Genomic DNA, 21,861 nt, shown 5'->3' on the forward strand with positions numbered 1-21,861 from the left:
CTGTCCCACTCCTGCCCAGGCCCCCCCATAGGCACCCTTGATGCGAATGATGTAGAACTGGCCATGCCCACCCAGCAGGCCACACCCACTCCATCCATTAGGCTGCACCCACCCAGCCCCCTCAGGGCAACCATAATGCTGATGCGGCCCTCAGTGAAATTGAATTTGACATCCCTGGTCTAGAAACAGTTTCAAAAGGCCACTGAATTTTGTCCACTATGGTCCATGGCAAGGTGGACAAGAGAAAACACATGTGTCTCTTAGCAACCTCAAATCTGGCAGCAAGTACCTTTAGATCTCCTGCCCCTCCCACCTCCACAATCCAGGAAAATGGCCTGAAGTCATGACTCCAAAATTTAGCCATCTGGCCACTGAAATTTGGCAGCAGGGCTTGGGATCGTTTCCTGCATTTGGGGAGGTTTAAGGATGGATTCAAAGCCATTTGCCTTCTTAACTACCCAAATGGGTGGCTATTCTGTTTTCTGTTGTGGCATCAAAACCAACTGCAGTCAGCCAGAAAACTAGCAGCAGTGGTCAGGTTGCAGCTCCCAGTCCCTCAAATGTTGCCCGCCTTCAACTCCAGGGGGGCAGTCACTCTCTAGTGAAGTTTAGAGCTTTCCTATTTTGCAAGCCTTTGGCTTCATCACTTCTGCTTCTGTTGTGCTCTCTCTTGCCTCTCCAACTACACATGGGATCAGACAGCTGCCTGCCAGCAGTTGTACTTAACACCGCATCTGAAAACTCTTTGCACCCTTAATTGTTCTTAATTTTTTAACACACTGAGTGATTACTAAAACTAATTGGGCAGATTTAAAGCAGTAGCAAGATGTACGGAAATGGTATATACCTCTCCCCACCAGATCTAAATCCTTGTCATAGCAAAAATGTCCAAGGGAATGCATGTTTAAATCAAGCCTGTCACTTAAAAAGGAGCAATGTAATGCTAAAATGATAATTTCTTTAAGGTGATGCTAGATGAAGCTTACAGATAAGATGCTTAGCAGCAACGTATCCCGAGTAGACCAAATCTTCTATACAGTCATGATCTCAATAATCCTATCAATGTCCTATTATATTCAAACATGTTTCAACATCTTGATCACCTTCATTCTTTCCTGCCAACATTCCCTGAATCTCTTACACTGTAGTTAAAAAAACAGCTTATCCTAATAGTGCTGTTTTCTTCCACATCTGCTTTGGAAACATTTGCTTAATAACAACGGGAAGAGTGCTGCCCTTTTCCAGATGACCTGTTGGCCTGAACCAGTATCTCAGCTAATTTAATCCACGAGGGTGGGGCTGTGTAACAAGGGCTGATAGTTATCTGTAATGGGTTTGCTGATTCTAGATCAGCAGGTGATATATCCTCATATCTTCTCCTCTCCTTTGGATTTCCTACTGCAGTTGTTTTAATGCTTCCTTTATCATAACTGGGGAAAAAATTATAACCTACAATAGAGATATGTCGATTTTACCCTAAACAGAACTTGCACCTCACTGAATAGCTAAGGATTTATGCAAAATTAGTTGCCCCTTTTATTCCATCCTGTCCTTGGTACAGGGTTCTAGGAACACACGGTTGTTTACGGAAAACATACTATCATAGGAAATAAACACATATCTTGTTCCATGGCAGATAAGCCTCACTGGGCACGTTTCCCAAAAATCCACGGGTGCTTATGATGCAAAAGCTCGTCTGCAAGAGCTAAAATTAAATCCACCGTGAGGAAACGCCACTTTCAAATCTGACCCAATTTATTCTCTGGGGGTGGAACCAGGAGGGTAAAGAAGAGAGAAATAGCCTTCATCATTTGTAGCCACCACTTTAATTATGACCTCCTTCCCTTTGCGGGCACAATTCTCTCTCCCCTCATTCAGCTGAGATTTTGAAAACAAAGTTAAGCTGCTTTTTATGTCTAAGCAATCTAAAGGCTTCTAGACACTGGAACAAAATTACCTTGAGGGATCCCTTCTCAGATAGTTCTCTGCTGTTTTCTTTAGGGCTTCCTTTAAAATGTGCTTCCCCTCCCAAAAGTATTTCTGGATGACAGGAAACATATCTGCAGGCACCAAATTTCATGGTGTTCTCTCTGTCACTGTAAACCTCTTGGTTTTCTGTAATACAGGCTCAAAAGTGCCCTAATTTCTTAAATTTAGCATGGCTGTGACACAATAATGGTAGAAATCTTCATGGCAACAGTGGAAGTGTAATCAGAGACCCAGAGCTAGGGAAGAACACCAAACGCTGAAGCTCCATTGTGAAGGCAAAGAAATTAAGATTAATCAATTTGTCTAGTGAAACTGGAAAAGCTCACTTTCCTCCCATTTTCAAGAAACATTATTCATTCTTCTTCTATGTGGGCAGAGAACTTTGGACATATTCCAAAATATATGGAGAAACAAAATTTGTCAGGTTTACAAACAAAGGCGAGCCAATGTTATAGACATCATCAACAAGCAATAACAGATGAGCAACAGATGTCATGGTGGTGAGTATACACCGACTCACCTGAAGCCACTTGTGGCTGGGCTGGTTTTCCTTTTTCATAATATTATATAACTGCCCATGCAGCAAACTCAAATGGTAACATACGGCATGGTGCAGAATAGCACTTCTCTATTATGTAGACAAACATAAGCAAATGTGAGAAGGGCTCACACATTTCTTTCAAAAGCTTATTCTGCACACTTTTGCTAGCTTATAAGTGTCATAACCAAATCATCCATATTTTGAAACTAAGGATCATCCATGAAGAACCCAGATATTTATTTATTTATTTATTTGTTAAAATTTATAGACCGCCCCACTCCCGCAGGACTCCGGACGGTTTACAATAAAAACACAACATAACTTGACAAACAAACAATACAATAACATTCATCCAGGGGTCAGATTTTATAAACCCCAGGCCTGCCGGAAAAGCCAGGTCTTAAGCAGCTTGCGGAAAACCAACAGGGTGGGAGCGGTCCTAATCTCCAGGGGGAGCTGATTCCAAGACATGGGCGCCATCACAGAGAAAACCCTCCCCCGTGGCCCCTCCAAATGGCACTGCTTCGCCGAGGGGACCTGAAGGAGGCCCAGCCTGTGGGATCTAACCAGACGAAGGGAACTATGAGGTAGTAGGCAGTCTCGCAAATAGCCTGGCCCTGAGCCATATAGAGCTTTAAAGGTAATAACCAACACCTTGAATTGGACCCGGAGACCAATAGGCAACCAGTGCAGCTCACGGAGGACAGGTGTAACGTAGGTGTACCGAGGAACACCCACTATCACCCTAACCCTAACCCTAACCCTAACCCTAACCCTGCATTCTGGACCAACTGTAGTCTCCAAATACTTTTCAAGGGTTGCCCCATGTAGAGCGCGTTGCAGTAGTCCAGACATGAGGTGACAAGGGTATGAGTGACTGTAAGGAGAGCCTCCCGGTCCAGGTAGGGTCGCAACTGGTGCAACAGATGAACTTGTGCAAAGGTCCTCCCAGCCACAGCCGTCAAATGATGTTCCAATTTCAGCTGTGGATCAAGGAGGACACCCAAGTTGCGAACCCGCTCCGAAGGGGATATATTCTCCCCTGCTAGAGTCAACACTGGACAGTTAACATGATCCTTGGGAGACAACATCCAAAGCCACTCGGTCTTGTCAGGATTGAGTCTGAGTCTGTTAACCCCCATCCAGACCCTCACGGCTTCAAGGCAATGGCCCATCACATCAGCCGCTTCACTGAGAGAGCTCGGGGAAGAGATATATAGCTGGCTATCATCAGCATAGTGATGAAACCTCACCCCGTGCTGTCTGATGATCTCACCCAGCGGCTTCATGTAAATGTTAAATAGGAGGGGGGAGAGAACCGACCCCTGCGGCACCCCGCATTCAAGGGGCCTCAGGGTTGACCTCTGCCCCCCCACCAGTACCGATTGCGACCGGCAGAGAGGTAGGAGAACCACCGTAAAACGGTGCCTCCCACTCCCACCCCTCCAAGTCGTCGCAAAAGGATACCATGATCGATGGTATCAAAAGCCACTGAGAGGTCAAGTAGCACCAAGACAGAGGAATAATCCCTGTCTTGGGCCCTCCAGAGATCATCCATCAGCGCGACCAAAGCAGTTTCTGTGCTGAAACCGGGTCTGAAGCCAGATTGAAAAGGGTCTAGGTAATCCGCTTCATCCAGAGACCGTCGGAGCTGGAGCGCCACCACTCTCTCTGCAACCTTCCCCAAAAAGGGGAGATTGGAGACTGGGTGGAAGTTGTTTAAATCAGCCGGGTCCAGGGTGGGTTTCTTACATCAGTATGCTGCTGCATTTGCTAATGGTTAGGGCTGTCTTTTAGCATCAGGCTGCAGAGCCATTTTTCCAATGGAGCTCCTAAAAGAATGCTTCTTTCATACAGCAGGGGACAAGGAACATAAGCAGCCAAGAGACATCTCTGGGCATACCAGCCAATCACCACTAGTTTAGATCTCCAGGCTGCACAACTCCGTGGCTCAAGAGAAAATGGAATAGTAAGTCTTAGCTACCTGATGAGATTCCAACCTCAACAAAAAATCTCTATGATTCTAATGATACTGGACTTTCAGTACAACAAGTAAAAGACAATGGATTCTTATAGCATTTAGAATGGGGAGGAAGGCATTCCCAATAAAGTTGAGTCATCTGATAAACTCTTTTACAGCGATAGATTTCATACATCACAGCATCCCTTGCTACAAATATAGTTTATTAATAACATTACGTGGAAATAAGCTAAGCCAGTGGCCCCCAACCTTTTGGGCACCAGGGACCAGTTCCATGGAGAAAGATTTTTCCGCAGACCGGAGAGGGTGAGGTTTTGCATGCTGCCTACATCCCACAGCTGGCATGCTGCAGACCGGTGCCAATCAATGGACTGGGGATTGAGGACCCCTGAGCTAAGCCATAAATTATCAGCTACAAATTACCCTTTTCAATCTTGGAAACTGTCCTATCTGTAAACAAATCACTAGTCTATAAGGACAGATTATTTATCTAGGGTCTGTAATCTCTGCTCTTCAGGCAGAAATTAGGTGTCCAGTTCAGCCCTTCTATTTTATTGAACCTCCACACTATCAGCCCCCTCTACCACAAAGATCTTGCAGGAGAAGGGCAGTGTGGACCACCGTGGGATCTGGCAGGGTGAGAGCTATTAACCATAAACACAAAGCTCTCGCTGTGTCCCTGCACAACAGATACAGTGCCCTTGCTGACCTTAATAGGGACATTAAGGAGACAGGTAAAGGTATTTGTGATGATAACTCAAATAAGCAGGGGATCATGGTCCGAGATGAAGAACTTGTTTTCGACAGGGAGAAGTGCGAATCAGGTATTACACATCAGTCATGCAAGAACAGAAAGGCACTCAAAAAGAGAAGCCACCTTCTGGTTGGTGATTCAATTATAAGGGATGTAAATTTAGGAAAGGACACAGAGGGTTCGAAAGAGGTCAGGTGTCTTCCAGGTGCTACTGCCAGTAGGGACAAAAAGCGTATTTGTAAAATAATCAAGAATGACAGCAAGGACTGTAATATGGAGGCTATTGTACATCTTGGCACTAACGATCTGTCCCAAAAAGATGTACTCTCTGTGCAGAATGATTTCCAGAGCCTGGGGCAGGAACTTAGCAGAATAGGCTGTAGGCTTACTTTTTCAGAGATTTTACCAGTGTATAAGGAGCAAAGTGGAAAAGGCCAGTGTATAGCACAATTCAATGTGTGGCTGAAGGAGTGGTGTAAAGGGGAAGGCTTTGGATATATTAGTTACAATGTCAGCAGCTGGTCCAATGAAAAAATGTACAAAAGAGATGAGTTTGCATCCATCAAAGAAAGGGACTGAGTAACTCGGCTATACATTCATAGATTTTTCTGGAGGAATATTTAAACTAAACAGCAGGGACAGTGAGTTAATTGATACAGAACATCCCTGTCCCCGGCAATCTAAAAATTATAGGGCTATCAGTGCATGTAACATAAATGTGTGTGTGGACAAGAATATCAATCTTGCTGTCAAGCAAAATCAAGCTTTTAATAGCGAGTGCCACACAAAGTGCACTAACCAAATAGATGGTAAGACAATAGGGGAACTCAGGCACCACATAGGTTATGTAGAAAGTAAACACAGGGTCAGTCATAAAGGACTCAAATGTCTATACACCAATGCACAGAGTATGAACAGCGAACAGGGTGAACTAGAAATTCAGGTTAATGAGGGCAGATATGATATTGTTGCCATTACAGAAACATGGTGGGATGAAACTCACAAATGGAACACACAGCTAGAGGGATTTAAATTATTTAAAAGAAACAGATCAAATAAAAGAGGAGGTGGAGTTGCTCTCTGTATAAGAAATAACTACATCCCTACAGAAATAGAGTACAACAATGATGACAACTGTCTTGAATGCATTTGGGTCAATATAAAAGGGGAGGGGAATGACATTGCCATAGGTGTATACTATGGGCCACCCAACCAAACAGAGGAAATAGATCAACTTTTTGCTAGTCAGCTAACTAAGGTATGTAGGAAGTACATCACAATAGTAATGGGAGACTTTAACAACCCTGACATCAACTGGGAGACAAACTCTGCACCAAGTGAAAATCAGACAGATTCCAAAGACAACTTTATCTTCCAAAACGTAGAGAAGGGAACGAGGGGATTAGCCATTTTGGATCTAATTCTCACTAACAGAGATGAAATGATAGAAGGTGTTGAAGCCATAGGAACCTTGGGAGGAAGTGATCATGCAATATTGGAATTCAACATTATGGAAGCACAAGCAATAGAACACAGTCAAACTAGAGTCTTGGACTTCAATAGAGCTAATTTCAATAAACTTAGAGAGGGCTTGGGAAGGATTCCATAGATGAGAATCCTCGAGGGGAAAACAACTCAACAAGTTGGGAAATTTTGAAAAGTGAGATAATAAAAGCCCAGTCTAGCACAATACCAACAAAGAGGAAAAATAACAGTTCTCAAAAGAAACCAGCATGGCTGCATAAAGAATTCTCTGATAAATTGAAAGATAAAAAGGACAAGTATAGAAAGTGAAAAGAGGGATACATAACTAAGTCAGAATATCAGCAAATAGCCCAAGTCTGCAAAGATGAAGTGAGGAAAGCTAAGGCTCAAAATGAAATAAGGCTTGCAACCAAAGTCAAAAATAACAAAAAAAAGCTTCTTTCAACATGTAAAAAACAAGAAAAAAGTGAAGGAAATGATTGATCCATTAGTAGGTGAAAGTGGCAAGAAGGTGACAAGCAACAGGGAGAAAACAGAACTATTTAACTCATTTTTTGCATCTGTCTTTATACAAAGGGAAAAAACAGACCAACCTATCAAAAATAGTGCCATAAAAAACAGAATAAAAACACATTAAGATAGGCAAGAAAATGGTAAGTGAGCACCTGTCCAGCCTAGATGAGTTCAAATCACCAGGACCAGATGGATTACACCCCAAGGTTCTCAAGGAACTGGCAGATGTGATCTCTGTTCTGGGCCCAGTGCTCTTCAACATCTTCATCAATGATTTGGACGAGGGGATAGATGGGGAACTCATCAAATTTGCAGACAACACCAAACTGGCAGGAATAGCCAACACTCCAGAAGACAGGCTTAGGATACAAGAGAATCTGGACAGACTTGAACACTGGGCGCTATCTAACAAAATGAAAATCAATGGTGAAAAAAGTAAGGTTCTACATTTAGGCAAGAAAAACCAAATGTACAGGTATAGTATAGGGGGTACCTTGCTCGATAGTAGTAACTGTGAGAGGGAACTCGGAGTCCTAGTGAACAATCATTTAAATATGAGCCAGTAGTGTGCTACAGCTGCCAAAAAAGCCAACACAGTGCTAGGCGGCATTAACAGGTCATCCTGAGAGAAAAATTAAAGAGCATCTTCATCTTTCCGAAAAGGCAGCCTGCCCATATTTCCCCTGTTGCATTAATGAGTCTCAAGGAAGCCAAACTTGCTGTATCACCTAGAAGCTTTGCAGTCATGAGCAGAGCAGACGAAAATGTAACTGCAAAAGAGCCAATCCCGCTGGGTTTTGGCAGTGATTACATGGGCAGGCATCAGGCAAACTTCCCACTTGTTTGTCCATGCATCTTATCAGTACATGGGTAGTCTTTAGATCTTCCTGTATTTTGTTACATCATTTATTGTCTTGAGTCAGGACCAGTTTATGAAGTTTATACGAGTAGAAAAAGATGCTTGTTTTATCAATGGGAAAATGAGTGGTTGTTCTTAAAAAGATGTTTTCCAAAAGATAGGGAAGAATCCTATTTCAAGCGTGTAAGCAAAAGATAAGGTGTAAGAGGCAATGATAAATCTGATCAATAAATGACTCAAGACAATAAATTATGATACAGCAAGTTTGGCTTCCTTGAGACTCATTAATGCAACTGGGGAAATATGGGCAAGCTGCCTTTTCAGAAAGATGAAGATGCTCTTTAATTTTTCTCTCAAGATGACCTCTGGTCTCGGCAGAGAAATGAAGATTTCCGAGGAAGGGAGAAATCAACAGCTTTCCGTATTTTATCCTCTCAGGGTATGCATCTGCACACTTGGGAACAATGAAAGAAAAGAGTTGGAAGCAATCATTCCTTCAGTTTTCTTCAGTATGTGATGCAGCTGCAGGCTTTGGTCCCCTTAAACATAATCTGTAATATCTTGCTGTTACCCCAAGGGAGCAGAGAGTGAAGCTGTACACACTATAGACTGGCTCACATTTCAAGAGCATCTCTACTTATAGTCTCTATCTATTCTTCAGAGATTACAGTCATCTTCATTTAAAAAAAAACCCAAAACAAAGGAGATTTCTGCCCTTCCATTGAGAGAAAAACATTGTTACATAGCCTTGAAAATTTAAATTTATCAAACTAAGGATTTTGTTTTCTCAACAGCATCCTCTAGCCTTCAGTTTGTTTTTCCCCATTTTTTTTAAAGAAAGCAATGTCAGATCAAGAACGCATGATTAAGAAGTATATATCTTTGTCATCTTTCCATGGTCTTTTTTATTTCCTTGTTGTCCTTGATCTCTGCTGTTCACTATTGCTTCTGATTTATATGGTCTATATGATCGTATATTTTCTCTCTTATTAAGTTTTTCAGGATCCATGTTTTTTTCCAGATGTAGTCTACTCCTTATTTGGATACTTGGAAGCTGTTATCATTTTTTTATCTTGTATTTCTTTCATTTGATTGGTTTTTATTGTAATTTCCTTGTTTTGATTGTTGTGAGACATCCTGAGTCATTGGGAGTTGGGTAGTATACAGTTAATAATAATTCAATCAAGCAAAGAGGAGGGAAATGTTGCTTAAGCCCAAACAATGAAGAAGGTATGCATATACATATTAAATAGAGGTGGGCAATTAATATTTCCAAGGGGTCACATGAGAAACTAAGACTGTTGTGGTGAGCCAAGCCAATAGGGCTGTGAAGGTTCATAGGCAGGCATGTACACATTTATGTAAATTGAAAAAAATAGCAGTTGCCTTTAAAATAAAAGCAATGTAGTTGTATTGCATGCACAGTGTACATTTATTTAGATTTGATCTCTAATTTCTGGTTGACCTTGTGCAGGCTGGAAAGGGACAGCCAAACGGCTGGATGTGCCCAGACCTGCTTTCAATAGACAGTCCCCTAACTTACACAAGTTTAAGAAAGGGAGGTGATAAAGCCTATTCTAATCAGACTTACAAGATTATATTACTATAACCAATCTTAATAATGTTAGTTTTAATTTTATTGTGGAGCTTCTTTCTTAGAATGATCTACATGTGGGGCTGGCAGATTATGATAGTCATCTGGGAGACTCTGCTGGTGACTGAAGTCAATGTCCCATTGTGAAGCAGAGCTTATAGTATTGTAGAATAGTTTTTTTTACCAACCTACCTGTTGCATAGCATCACCCAATCTGAGCCACTTGACCCAGTTGCAGAGTTGGTACTGTGGTACCCTAAACTGGAGGATTTCAACTTAGCTGCCAGGAGAAGAAGACAAGGAACTTATGAATTCATGGCCACTATGACAATTAATGAGGTTATCCCAGCAATTTATACCGCTGGGGGAATGCTTTCTTCGGAGACTATGGGCTCAGGCCTCCTCAGCTGATGGTCTTCCACTGTAGTTTATTTCTGGATATCCAGACCACCCCCTTCCTTACTGCATTTGCACAGAATTGTAAAAGCATTTTCAAAAGAACAAATAAGGTCATGCTACCCCAAATGGTGGCACATCAGACCCATTGGTTAAAAAAAAGCATTACTTAATTCCTGTTTTTAATCTTCTGATATGAATCCTGTAGGGCTGATGAAAGTCTCCAGAAATAGAGCAGCATATATGTTGTGGGAACAAACAGATTGCTGATAGACAGTCCAATGCAATTGGAGGGCACAAAACTGGGGTAAATTAAACTTAGCCTGTTTTTATAGTGCAGCCCAGGCCTATGCTTATTTACTTTACCCAGCAAAATTCATTTTCAAATAAGCAAGGAATCTAGTCTTAGATTTTAGGTATCTGATCTTGCTCTGCAGCTTTGTGTGTGACTTATCTCAAGTCCTAAGGATACTCTTAGGCAGAATGACCAATGGTTTTGCAATAGACTTTTAGCTGGTATAAAATACCTTATTTTGCTCAGAATCGCTTTGGATAATGAGATGTGGCAGCACATAAATTTAATAAACAACTATATAAAGTTGCTCAGTTGAAGACCCGTTATATTTTGGAGAAGTATTAGCATGATTTTGTATTCAAGAGATATGTGCATAATAAGAAGTATTCTTTGTCTCAATAATGTAAAGCAGGCCAACGCCTGGGCCAAAACCCGGGCTGTGCAAACAAGCAAAGCCCCATCCGTGGACGAGTGGGATGGAGGCAGCACGTGAAATCACCACCCCCTTTGGCTTGTGGAAATGCCTCTCTCCAAGGAACTGGTCCTTGGTGCCCAAAAGGTTTGGGGCCACTGATGTAAAGCACTTGTTTTCTTGGTAATACATATTATTTTTTGTTTACATGCAAACAATAGTTGAAGGAACCTAAAGTAAGTCTATGGCCTTCTCTATAATGCTAGGTTTCTTAATTCAACGCTAACCAACTTACAAAATTTAGAAACATGCATTTAAGAGGAGGAGTGCAATTCATCAGTAGAGGACATGTTCCACATGCATAGAGCCAGCCAAGCATCTCCGGTTAAAAAGCAATCACAGCAGGTGACATACAGGTTTCCTACCCAAATCCCTAGAGAATTGCAGAACAGCCAATGTTGACAATATTGTTAGTCCCCAAATATTATGTCTTTAGCTCATTCTCAGGGATTTCCTCTATCCAAAGGTATATCATATGACTCTTTTCCTTGCTTTAGTCTAAGATACCCTTTAACTCATTGCTGAACTCTCTTTTCAGGCCTGCCCTTTAAAGTGCCAGCTTTTTCAGATCTGGGATGGCAGAAAAGCATTAAGTGGGAAAATTGTTTCTCTCATTTCAAACAACATATGAAACGGGAGAAGCCCTCTTCTTGCCAATCCCAATCCATTCCAATCCCATCAACTTTTAGTTTAAAAAGTCAGCAACTATAAACACTATAAACATATCTAGTTTGCTCTTTAAGATAACTTAAGCGAGCAAGAAACAAAAAGACTTTCCCTATACATTAATGCTTTAAACCAGGGGTCCCCAACCCCCAGTCCATGGACCAGTATCGGTCCACGGCATGCCAGTAACCGGTCCGCACAAACAAGGAAAGCCCCATCCACAGGATGCAGGCAGCATAAAAACCACGCTCCCTCTAGTCCATGGAAAAATCTCTCTCCACATAACCTGTCTCTGGTGCCCAAAAGATTGGGGATCTCTGCTTTAAACAACAGAGATTTACCTGTATCTAAAGGAATAATACTAAGGAACAAAAGATGAGAATATTGGTGCAGAAACTGGATATAACACATGTTTTTTTTGTGGGTAAAATACAGAGGATTCTTGCTAAGGGTTAGAAGTTTATTTCTTCAAATATTTTAAAGTTTCTTGCTATGCAGTCTAAATAACCTGCATCCAGACCATATTAAACATAAAACAGGTATGTAAGTTACTATCAAGCCAATAATCATGGTAGTAATAATAATAATAAATTAATACCATCAGAGAACAACATCTGCCTATTCCAAGTCCTTGGGAAGGACTTGATAAGTGGATAAAGATGCGAAATCCAGTCTAAACATCTAGCTGACTTTGCGACCAACTATAATAATAATAATCCCCAAATTCTCAATAGACAGAAATAGCCTTTGAACACTTTCAGTATCATTTCCCTTTGTGTCTTTTAAAACTCTTTATTGCTGAAATATGTGGTGTATTGCTGTTAGGTTGACCTATATAGCTAGCGGAAGAACAGAATAACATTGGTTTCAATAAGATACAGATAACAGTGCAATTTACTCCTCAGTTTCAACATAAAATAAGAAAAAACAAAGCAGCAATTAAAACAGATACATTTATTCCTTCCTAAAAGTGCATGTCTTGATGAAAATGAATTGTGTAGTTAAATGACCAAAAGATTTAAGAGTGCATGATTTATGGTTTGACATGAATGGGGCCTGAAATCCCCTTTTGTTTCTCCCCACTACCCCATATGGCTCACTACTGGCTACCACTGCATTGCTATGGTTTGTATGTCACCTCCCAAGGATTTCCCAAGGACCTCTACCACTACATTGAGGAAATAAGCACACCTAAACTAATCTATATGTTCTTGTTGGTTTTGCTTTTCAAGATAAATAGCAATAGCACTTAGATTTATATACCACTTCACGGTGGTTTGCAGCCCTCTCTAAGCGATTTACAGGGTCAGCATATCGCCCCAACAATTTGGGTCCTCATTGTACCAACCTTGGAAGAGTGGAAGGCTGAGTCAACCTTGAGCCGGTGAGAATCAAACTGCAAAACTGCAGGCAGCCAGCAGTCAGCAGAAGTAGCTTGCAATATTGCATTCTTACCACTGCGCCACCATGGTTCATAGCAGTATAACTATAAACAAGCCAATGGCAGCTAGTGGCAAACCATGCCATAGGATGGGAGAAGACTAAGTCAGACCACTGTGGTTTGGCTATAGTAAGCAATTAATCAGGATTAATAATTAATCCTTATATAAATCCAAGCCAGGGGACAAAATTATATATGATTTCCAAGTGGATCCAGTTAAGAGAAATGCCACTTAGTTCTCAGTCAGCACATATTTAACTAAAAGTAGAAGAGAATATTGTTTTGGCTGGCCTCTATTTTCTTCACAGATTACCCTCAGATTTGAGTAGTCTGCTCATTTCCAGAGCCTAATACTACCAATGAAGATGAACACCTCAAAAAACAGCATGTGTTTCATTCAGAAAAATAAAATGTTTCAGGTGTAGTTATTTCCCTTATTGGTCCCACCGGAGACGCTCACCTGGAATACCAAAGGGCTATGTCACTTCCAGTGGAGATTCAGGAGATCTAGTACAGCTATAAACACTATATGGTGGAAAGCAAAGCCATCGGGTTCTTTATGCCAACCTTAGCTCCTTAGTCTGAAAAAAAAAATCAGGAAAGAAATTATAGTCTAACATGAACATCAAACATTATAATGGTTTAAAACAGCTCTGTAAGGTTGTGGATGCAAAAGGCAAGCCTCTTCCACCTTTAGAATTGGGTAAATGAAGGGATTTCAGAAGAAATTCACTCTTCCACATTACTACTGAAAATTCAGAAGCCCTGTTTTGTCTCCTTTGCATAGAAGACAGAATTTATATAGGTGTCATATGTATGACTAGAATTCTCTCTTTCACACACTATTAGAAATGCAGTGAGCCTCTGGCTACATTAAAGACTTTGTCTCCTTAACCGCTCTTCCCCAAGTTCTCAGCCTATTTGTCTCACAGACTACTTATGACTGATCTATAGTCCTAATTCCCATCCTCCTTTTCCTTTGAAGAACTAAGTGCAGCCAATGGCAAAGAGGTTTCCGCCTAACTGGCTGGTTTGTGACACTATGATACTATCAGAAGTTTCCACATGACTGCAGAAAAATCTCGCGCTCTTAAATTGAATAAACTGTCAAATGAAGAATTCTACAAAAGAACAATATTCTACTTCAAATTTAATACCAACCTGTATTAAGCAACCTAGTAGAATTAGGTACTATGATTGTATCTTGGAGAGTACATGAAGATTCAATTAAACTTATTTGTGTATTTGAGACTGTGATTAATCTTTCTTCATGTAGCTATTTACAATGATGTTTCCTCTAGTATGTTTCAGCAAGAAACCTAAATAATAAACAGCATCAGAGGTTTATCCAATATTATAGATGTATTTATTAGTATAGTCCTTATACAGTAGAAGCCTAACTAGGTTAGACTGGAATTTCAAAGCAGTGACACACACACACACACACACACACACACACACACACACACACACCACCCCACCCCACCCCACCCCACCCAATTTCAAGTTTTGGAAAGTTTTATTTTTAGGCTGGTATGTTTTTCTCACAAAACTTGTAAATAAGGAGATGTCCATTTAATAAACATCCATTGTTACAAATATGTAAACTATTTCCTTTTTCTAAAATGGTTACCGTATATTTCGCCGTATAAGACGACTCGGCGTATAAGATGACCCCCGACTTCGGCGCCAATTTCAACGCTTTCAAAAGTCATCTTATACGCCGGAATGTACGGTAGTTTCGTTTTTAACTTCCAGTTTTGCCTTTTGTCATGAGTTTTCCTTACAGATGCACATGACCGAGTATAGTTCTGAAATGAGGGGTATTTCTTGATACAGATTTTTACCAATCCTATATGTAAATCACTACATGACCGCTCTGTGAGGTTAATGAGATACACACACACACTTCACTGCATGATTGGCTGCTTCTCAATATGTACATATATTGGACCAAAAAAACCCTCATGATGTGACCATTACATATGGCAAACAGCACATTAATTATATGTTAATCTTTCTGCTGATAACAGGTGGAAGAATGCTACTAATGAGGATGTTGATCTACTAAGCATACTGCGTGTTATCTCTATTACTCATGCCTGCCCTATCAACTACTGGACTGAGCTAAATATATGTTCACCCAATGGTACAATAATATTAAATACAATATGATTAAACAATCTTTTCATTTTGCTTTCATCACATTTTCAAATAATGTTTACGATAGAAGCAATGATTACTCATAGAATTAGAAATGAAGTTAGCAATTTGCTTGACAGGTATTTCTCTTCTTGTCTGCACCATTTAAGAGATTATTTTCAATGGTTGCAACAGCACTTTCAGTCATACACAAGGATCCCGTCAACCGTGCTTTCTAGGATTCAGCTGTCCATCTTATAGCCAATCATCTTTATTTCCAGAGATATGACCTTGTATGTGGCTGCATTAAAACAGATGTTTCTGGAATAAGGCTCAGCTGACCAGGCTATCCAAATTGCAGTGTGTATATCTTGCTCCATCCTCAATGTTATTTACCACTCCAGCAATTTCGTGCAGTTGATCCAAGGACTTGCCCACCAGCTGAGATTATAGAACTGGAACCTGTTTTCTTAATTTAGAAGGAGTGGGGGGGGGACCCTTTATCCTTGTCCATCAGACTCTGAGAACAAAGCTAGTAGTCCATAATACACACACACACACACACACACACACACACACACACAGCTCAAATCCTCTGGAAGGATGCAGAAAGGAACTTTGTGTCAAGCCAGCACAGACACAGCAAAATATCAGCAAATCTGCACAACCCGATATACTGACTACACATTTAAGCTTGCTGTCTAATTTCTTAACAAAAAGAATTAATGGCTTTCATTGTGTCTTTCTAAAATTCAAATCAACATAATTAAAATTTCATTTTTTCTTATTCCTGGACCAGATCAACAGTGAACTTGAAGAACTGATAACTCTACAATGAAACTCCAGGTGGATATGCCCAGCTCTTTCCAGGTTAACCTTTGTGAAGTGTGAAATGTAGCAGCAGGGAATACGAGTAAGCTTTTAAGAGACATATCCCTTTGATGTCTTCTTTTTCTGTTTCTGCAGGGATCAATTCTTTATGTTCCTGGGCAAAACGGGCGAAGGTAGCTAAATAAATAATCCTCCTTAGACATAGAGACTCTCCCTCCCTCCAAAGAGGCTACCAAGTCATCATTTATAGGAAGTTAGCTATAATAGCAGCTTGTTCCTTCTAACAGAGATATTGCTGTTTCTCTCCTTTGCACTTGCATGGCTATCAATCGTAATAGTGAATGGTCACATTTTCCACTTATAGGTCTATGAGTCTGAAATACTTTTGCATGTATCAAAACACACCCGCTTTCAGAATCAAAGATTTATCCAAAGACAAAACAGAGATAAAGTCTCTAAGTGATACAGTACATGGTACAGAAAGAACTCCAGCAAGATTGGATTGTTTTAGAAATGGATGTGGGAGGCACAGGAAAGATAAATATATAGAACTGCAAGTCAGTTTCATTTTAAGCAAACATACGTTGTTTTCCAAGCCAGGAGTTGCAAAAGCATTGAGTGGTCCATGCATATTTTGCCATATAAAGGAGGAATTAATGTGGCGTTCCTCAAAGAATTGGACTTGATGGCCTTAAAAGTTCTATGCTTCTTTGATTCCACACAGCCCCAATTCCCATTCACACCGCAAAATAAAGTATAATGATCAACCAATAAAGGGATTGACATCTTACGGCTTTGAAAGTCTGTCACAATCACTTCCCAAGGCCCAAGCAAGAAGTATAGAGCCACAGATACTAGATCAGGATGTCTAAGTTAAATTTTAAAAGCTCTAGCATGTCAGTTATTCACACAGTGGAAGTAAACAAACATATCTTTCAACAGAAATAGCTAAAGGACTTTACACATATGTTTCCCATCAGAAACACTTTTACTCTCTGTATTTTCTCCTATTCCATGGCTTGGCCAAAGTTGCATAACTTTTGCTCTTACCTTTAAAAAAGGATGTTTTATGTGCAAGAATTCCTGGCAATGCCCCTTCCTTAGACCTGGTAAATTAATTAATAGTGTAAATATTTGCACTAGAATTTAGAGCAGTGAGTAGTCTGCACTTCTGGATGCAAATTATGAATCAGAAATTATTGGCATCAAATATATCAGTTAAACTAAAGAGAGCAGCTGTTCCAGATGTAAACGTAGAGGACATACAGTTATGATAACGGATTGATACAAGGAACAGATTCAATAGCCTCTTATGCAAAAGAAAATCAGAGCTATGGGAATACATAAAAGACACTGTGAAGGCTGAAGCAGATACAAATATTCCCAAAGTTTCAAAGTCAAAAAGATCCAAGTGGCTTTTAGAACAAGCTATCATGATAGCAAAGAAAAATGGAAAATAAAAGCATCAGTTGTTCCAAAGTCATGCAAGAAAGGACAAGGAACTACAATGTCAACAAGTAGGTGATAATAAGAAAAAATAAAAGAAAAATGAGAGATGTTTTTAAGAAGATCATAGAAATCAAAAGCTAGGAAATGACTATTCACAGAGGAAATCTATTACAAGGCAATGAGATTAAAAAAAGAAAGAAACCCATTACATATGGGATTGTAGAAATAATTATGCACAAAGAATATATCTATGAATCAAATCTACTGCATGGTGACTCAAGGCAGGTAATAGGTCAGCTCTTAAATACGATAGCCCAGGTTTGGGTGAAATACCCCTTCAACTGTTTAAAGTTTCATGTTGTTCTATGTCAATAAATATGGAACAAAACTATCTGGCCTACAGATTAGACAGGAGGATTGTACATGCATATAATTGAAGTTGGAAGAGAAAGTATGAATTATTGAACCGTTGCACTAATTACTTAGTCAAGCAAAATTTTACTTAAGAACTTACAAGGAAGAACCTATGGAACAAGGAGTGTAATATGAAGAAGGAGGTTTCAGAAAAGGCAAATATCAGATAGCTAAGGTAAGATGAATAACAGAGAGAGCAAGTGAATTTAAAGAGGTTAACCTGCTTAACTGACTATAGCAAAGCTTTGTGTAGATTGTGTCATAATATGAACTATATTGTGTGTCACAACACTTGAGCATTCTTCTCAGGAGTCTTTGTAATGAACAAGAAGCTACGATAAAAAAATAGACTGGGAGAAAGAGCAGTTCAGAATAGGAAAGGGAGTGAGACAAAAAATGGTCATTAGTCTTCTATCCATTTAATTTATATAGCAAATGCGTTATAAGAAAGGAAGGACTAGAGGAAATAATAGTGGGAAATCAAAATAGGAAGCTGATATACTAACCACTTAAAATATATAGACACCGCTTCATTAGACAGAAGTAAAGAAGACTTAGAAGAACTCATTATAAAACTAAAAAGGAAACTGAAAAACCTGAGTTAATCTGATTTAGAAGGGATGGTATACTGTAGAACTGAAGAAGAGATTGTTCCCAGGGCAGTGGCAAACAGGATAACAGAAGATAAATATATCAATATCAGAACTACAATGTTTGTAACATAGAGCTCTGAAATCTGAGCACTGAGAAAAAGCAAGAGAAATAAAATAAATGCTTTCTAATTGCAAATTTGGAGGTGGCTATTTAGAGGGTTATGAAATGAATGTACCTTTAACTATACTGAATCAAATAAACACTGACTGCTTACTGGGATAACAATTATAGGTAGTCTTCAATTTATGACTACAGCTGAGCCTCAAATTTCTGTGGCTAAGCAAGGCAGTTGTTAAGTGAGTTTTGCCCCCATTTTACAACCTTTCTTGCCACAGTTGTTAAGTGAATCCCTGCAGTTGTTAAGTTAGTAACACAGTTGTTAAATGAATCTGGCTTCCCCACTGATTTTGCTTGTCACCTTTGCAAAAGGTGATTACATGACCTCAGGACACTGCAACCGTCATAAATACATGTCAGTTGCCAAATGTCTGAATTAAAAGAGTCATGTCGCCTTTTTCAGTGTCATTGTAATTCAGTCACTAAATGATGGTTGTAAGTCACGGACCACCTATAATAAGCAGAAATACACATATTTTGGGCCACAATACAAGTGAACTGAAAAAAATGCTATACTTTTTGAGGTTAAGGTCAAATAGAAGAAGGAGAAGAATGGGCAAGTTGGATGGAGGAACACAAGACCTATTGTAATAATTTGCAATATTATATTATATATTATAATAATTTGCAATATTCATCTATGCAGTTACTAAATGTCCACCCAATTAGATGGTCCTCAGAATATGCATCAAGTAGAAAACATGCTTTGGGTCCAGCGTGGATGTACTCAAGAGCTCTTTAAGAAAACTGTGCCTTTTCCTGCCTTTGCACAATAGCCATGTGATCCCAAGACAGTACACACTTAAGGAAACATCATTTACCCCAAATGCACATTTTCCTTGTGATACATGGCTACCATACAAACCTACCTAGAGGGTTTTGTATGCATTTTTTGTGGAAGTACAAACACATACAGCATGTATACCCATACCAGATCCAGAACATATTTCTTTTTAGGTCATCCCCCCCCCCCCCATTGCAGATATAGCTAGCTGAGAGCATGTTTTTCAAAATAAACTTATTTTTAACAATTTAAAAATAGTATAGATAAAATTAGTTTTTAAAAAAGGAGTAAAAACACAGAAAGAGAACCAGGAAGACCAACATCTTGCAAACAGTCCCTTTAGCCTACCCCAAGTAGCTGGAATTCCCTTTCCACCTAATTATACCCATTCATTAGCCTCTTTTAAAATGCACAGCTGGGTAACAGCTTAGCATGAGTCTGTTCATTGCCAAAAGGCCTCCTGGTTTCTCAGCCAGCTCTTTCTATCAGTCCCTATCAAGGTAATCTGTCATAACTCAATTTCTAAATCCTCTTGCTAACCGTATCCAATAGAACTCTCAGGGATAGTTCATTTCAGTTTCTACAATATGTGTGGGTGAACGTACTCTTTCTTCTCTCTACTGCAAGATTTTAATTTTCTACAATTCATCTAGTTCAGTTCTCCCGGACTGGTAAACAGACTGCTGGTTAGAGTTTGGTTTCAGGTTTGAATTCTTTGGTGACAAATCTTTAAAAGAATACACCCACTGTCAATCTGCTCCAAAACCAGAAATAGCTTTGTCTCAGATAAGGATTCTTAATATTGTGACACTTTTCCTCACAAGCCAGAAAAGTTGCTATCCTGGATGAGGTGCCCTAGGGTTTCAAGATCAAAAATAAGCAATTTTGTTCAGGTTTCCTTTTAATGCCCTGGACCTTGGTTCTTCTCCTATAAAATCCTTTTTCATATTTGCTACTGTTTTGTCTTGCATTATCTGCCCCTGTGGCACTAGCAAGGTTCTGCCTTGCCTTTATGCACTGCAGTCTTTGGGGAGACTCATAACCAACCAACACTTGACAAGATAAGTCAGCAACCTTAGGTCATTGCCATATGGGAACATTAAATGAGAACCTGGATAACAGATAAAAATTGAGTGAGATGATTGAAAGAGAAGTAAAGTCAAAACCTGCCCATCACTTATTTAAAAAACCTTGATAAAGATGTTGAGCCTGATAGGAGACATAATAGTCCACTCATTCACATGGCTAAATTCTTTAAAGGGGATCTCAATATGTCTTATATACAATTAACCAATATCAACAACGGACAAGCCTTCAAGGTACTAATTTGAATTATGGGTAATCCTTGAGTTACAACATGGGTGTCAAACTTGCCGCATCACGTGACATATCTTGACTTTTTTTGCATTGCCGGAGCTGGAGTGGGCGCGGCCTCCGTATGATGCAACCGGCCCACAGGCTGGCAGTTTGATACCCCTGATCTACAACCATTCACTTAGTGATAATTCAAAGTTACAACAGCACTGAAAAAAGTGACTTATGACAGTTTTTCACACAACTAGTACAGCATCCCCATGATCATGTGACCTGTAAGTATCTCTGCTCCAATTGCTAGCATCTGTTTTGACAGCCACCCCTCCAGAGCCATTGGTTGCTACCTTCCATGGCTACTTCATCCTGAGCTGCTAGACTAGGGGTGTCCAACCTTGGCAACATTAAGACTTGTGGACTTAAATTCCCAGAATTCCCTAGCCAGCATAACTGGCTGGGGAATTCTGGGAATTGAAATCCACAGGTCTTAAAGTTGTCAAGGTTGGACACCCCTATGCTAGATCATTTATCTTGTTTCTTTTGAAACCTACTGATGAAACAGTATATCTTCCTTCATTTTCATTTTTTAAGCCCATCCCCTGGTGAACTGGTGAAATAAAGGATCTTTCTTTTGCTGCTGTTGTTTCTTTTTTTATTTAAATCTATTCCACAGATCTAAACTCTGGGAGTTCATTGGAGGAATAGGAGGATGGGACTAGCTAATAGAAGGGAAAGGAAAGGAAAGCAGCAAGGAGAAAGAGTGGGAAAAGTAGGAATCTGTGCATGCACACACACATTCATGCAGGCAAGTACATCAAGAAAGCAAGAAAGCTCCTGTAAGTTTTCCTGATAACTGTGCAGAAAGAAAAAAACAACCCACTGGATGCAACTGCCAGTTGCCCTGAACTACAATCTAGTAACATTTCCAGGCTTGCTGAAGCTCTTCTAATAAGCTTGCATAGCAAGTGCTGAAAACAAGGATATCTTTGAACTGAGTGCAAAGCCTGGAGTGAAAAATTCGTAAGAATTTATCAGCTTCTCCTTCTAGCTTGAATGAAAGCAAGGTGAAATGGTGGCATTTCATGTTTGCTCCATCAGCGTATCCTTGGACTAATGAAATGATCACTATGAGCAAGCAATAGGTAGTTGGACTAGATGACCTCTAATATCACT

At 39.9% G+C, this 21,861-nt stretch overlaps 1 protein-coding gene and 1 long non-coding RNA gene across 13 annotated transcripts in view; one reads left to right on the forward strand and one right to left on the reverse strand.

Moving 5' to 3' along the window:
• RBFOX3 (RNA binding fox-1 homolog 3) overlaps positions 1 to 21,861 on the reverse strand; it is a 488,491-nt gene that overhangs the window by 285,008 nt on the left and 181,622 nt on the right. For 10 of the 12 annotated variants that reach the window (XM_039345408.1, XM_039345526.1, XM_039345536.1 and 7 more), the window contains exon 2: positions 13,447 to 13,567. The exons of the other annotated variants lie outside the window; for them this stretch is intronic. The gene's annotated coding sequence lies outside the window, so the exon portion shown is untranslated. The remainder of the gene's footprint in view (positions 1 to 13,446; positions 13,568 to 21,861) is intronic. 12 annotated transcript variants of the gene reach the window in all.
• LOC120308947 lies at positions 626 to 17,486 on the forward strand. The gene is made up of 4 exons (XR_005556966.1): positions 626 to 2,489; positions 4,388 to 4,499; positions 15,020 to 15,135; positions 15,928 to 17,486. It is a non-coding gene; the product is annotated as an uncharacterized LOC120308947 (long non-coding RNA).

This window comes from Crotalus tigris, unplaced genomic scaffold, assembly GCF_016545835.1.
Source record: "Crotalus tigris isolate CLP2741 ecotype Arizona unplaced genomic scaffold, ASM1654583v1 scf7180000017551.9496454, whole genome shotgun sequence".
In the NCBI taxonomy this organism is placed as follows: Eukaryota; Metazoa; Chordata; class Lepidosauria; order Squamata; family Viperidae; genus Crotalus; species Crotalus tigris.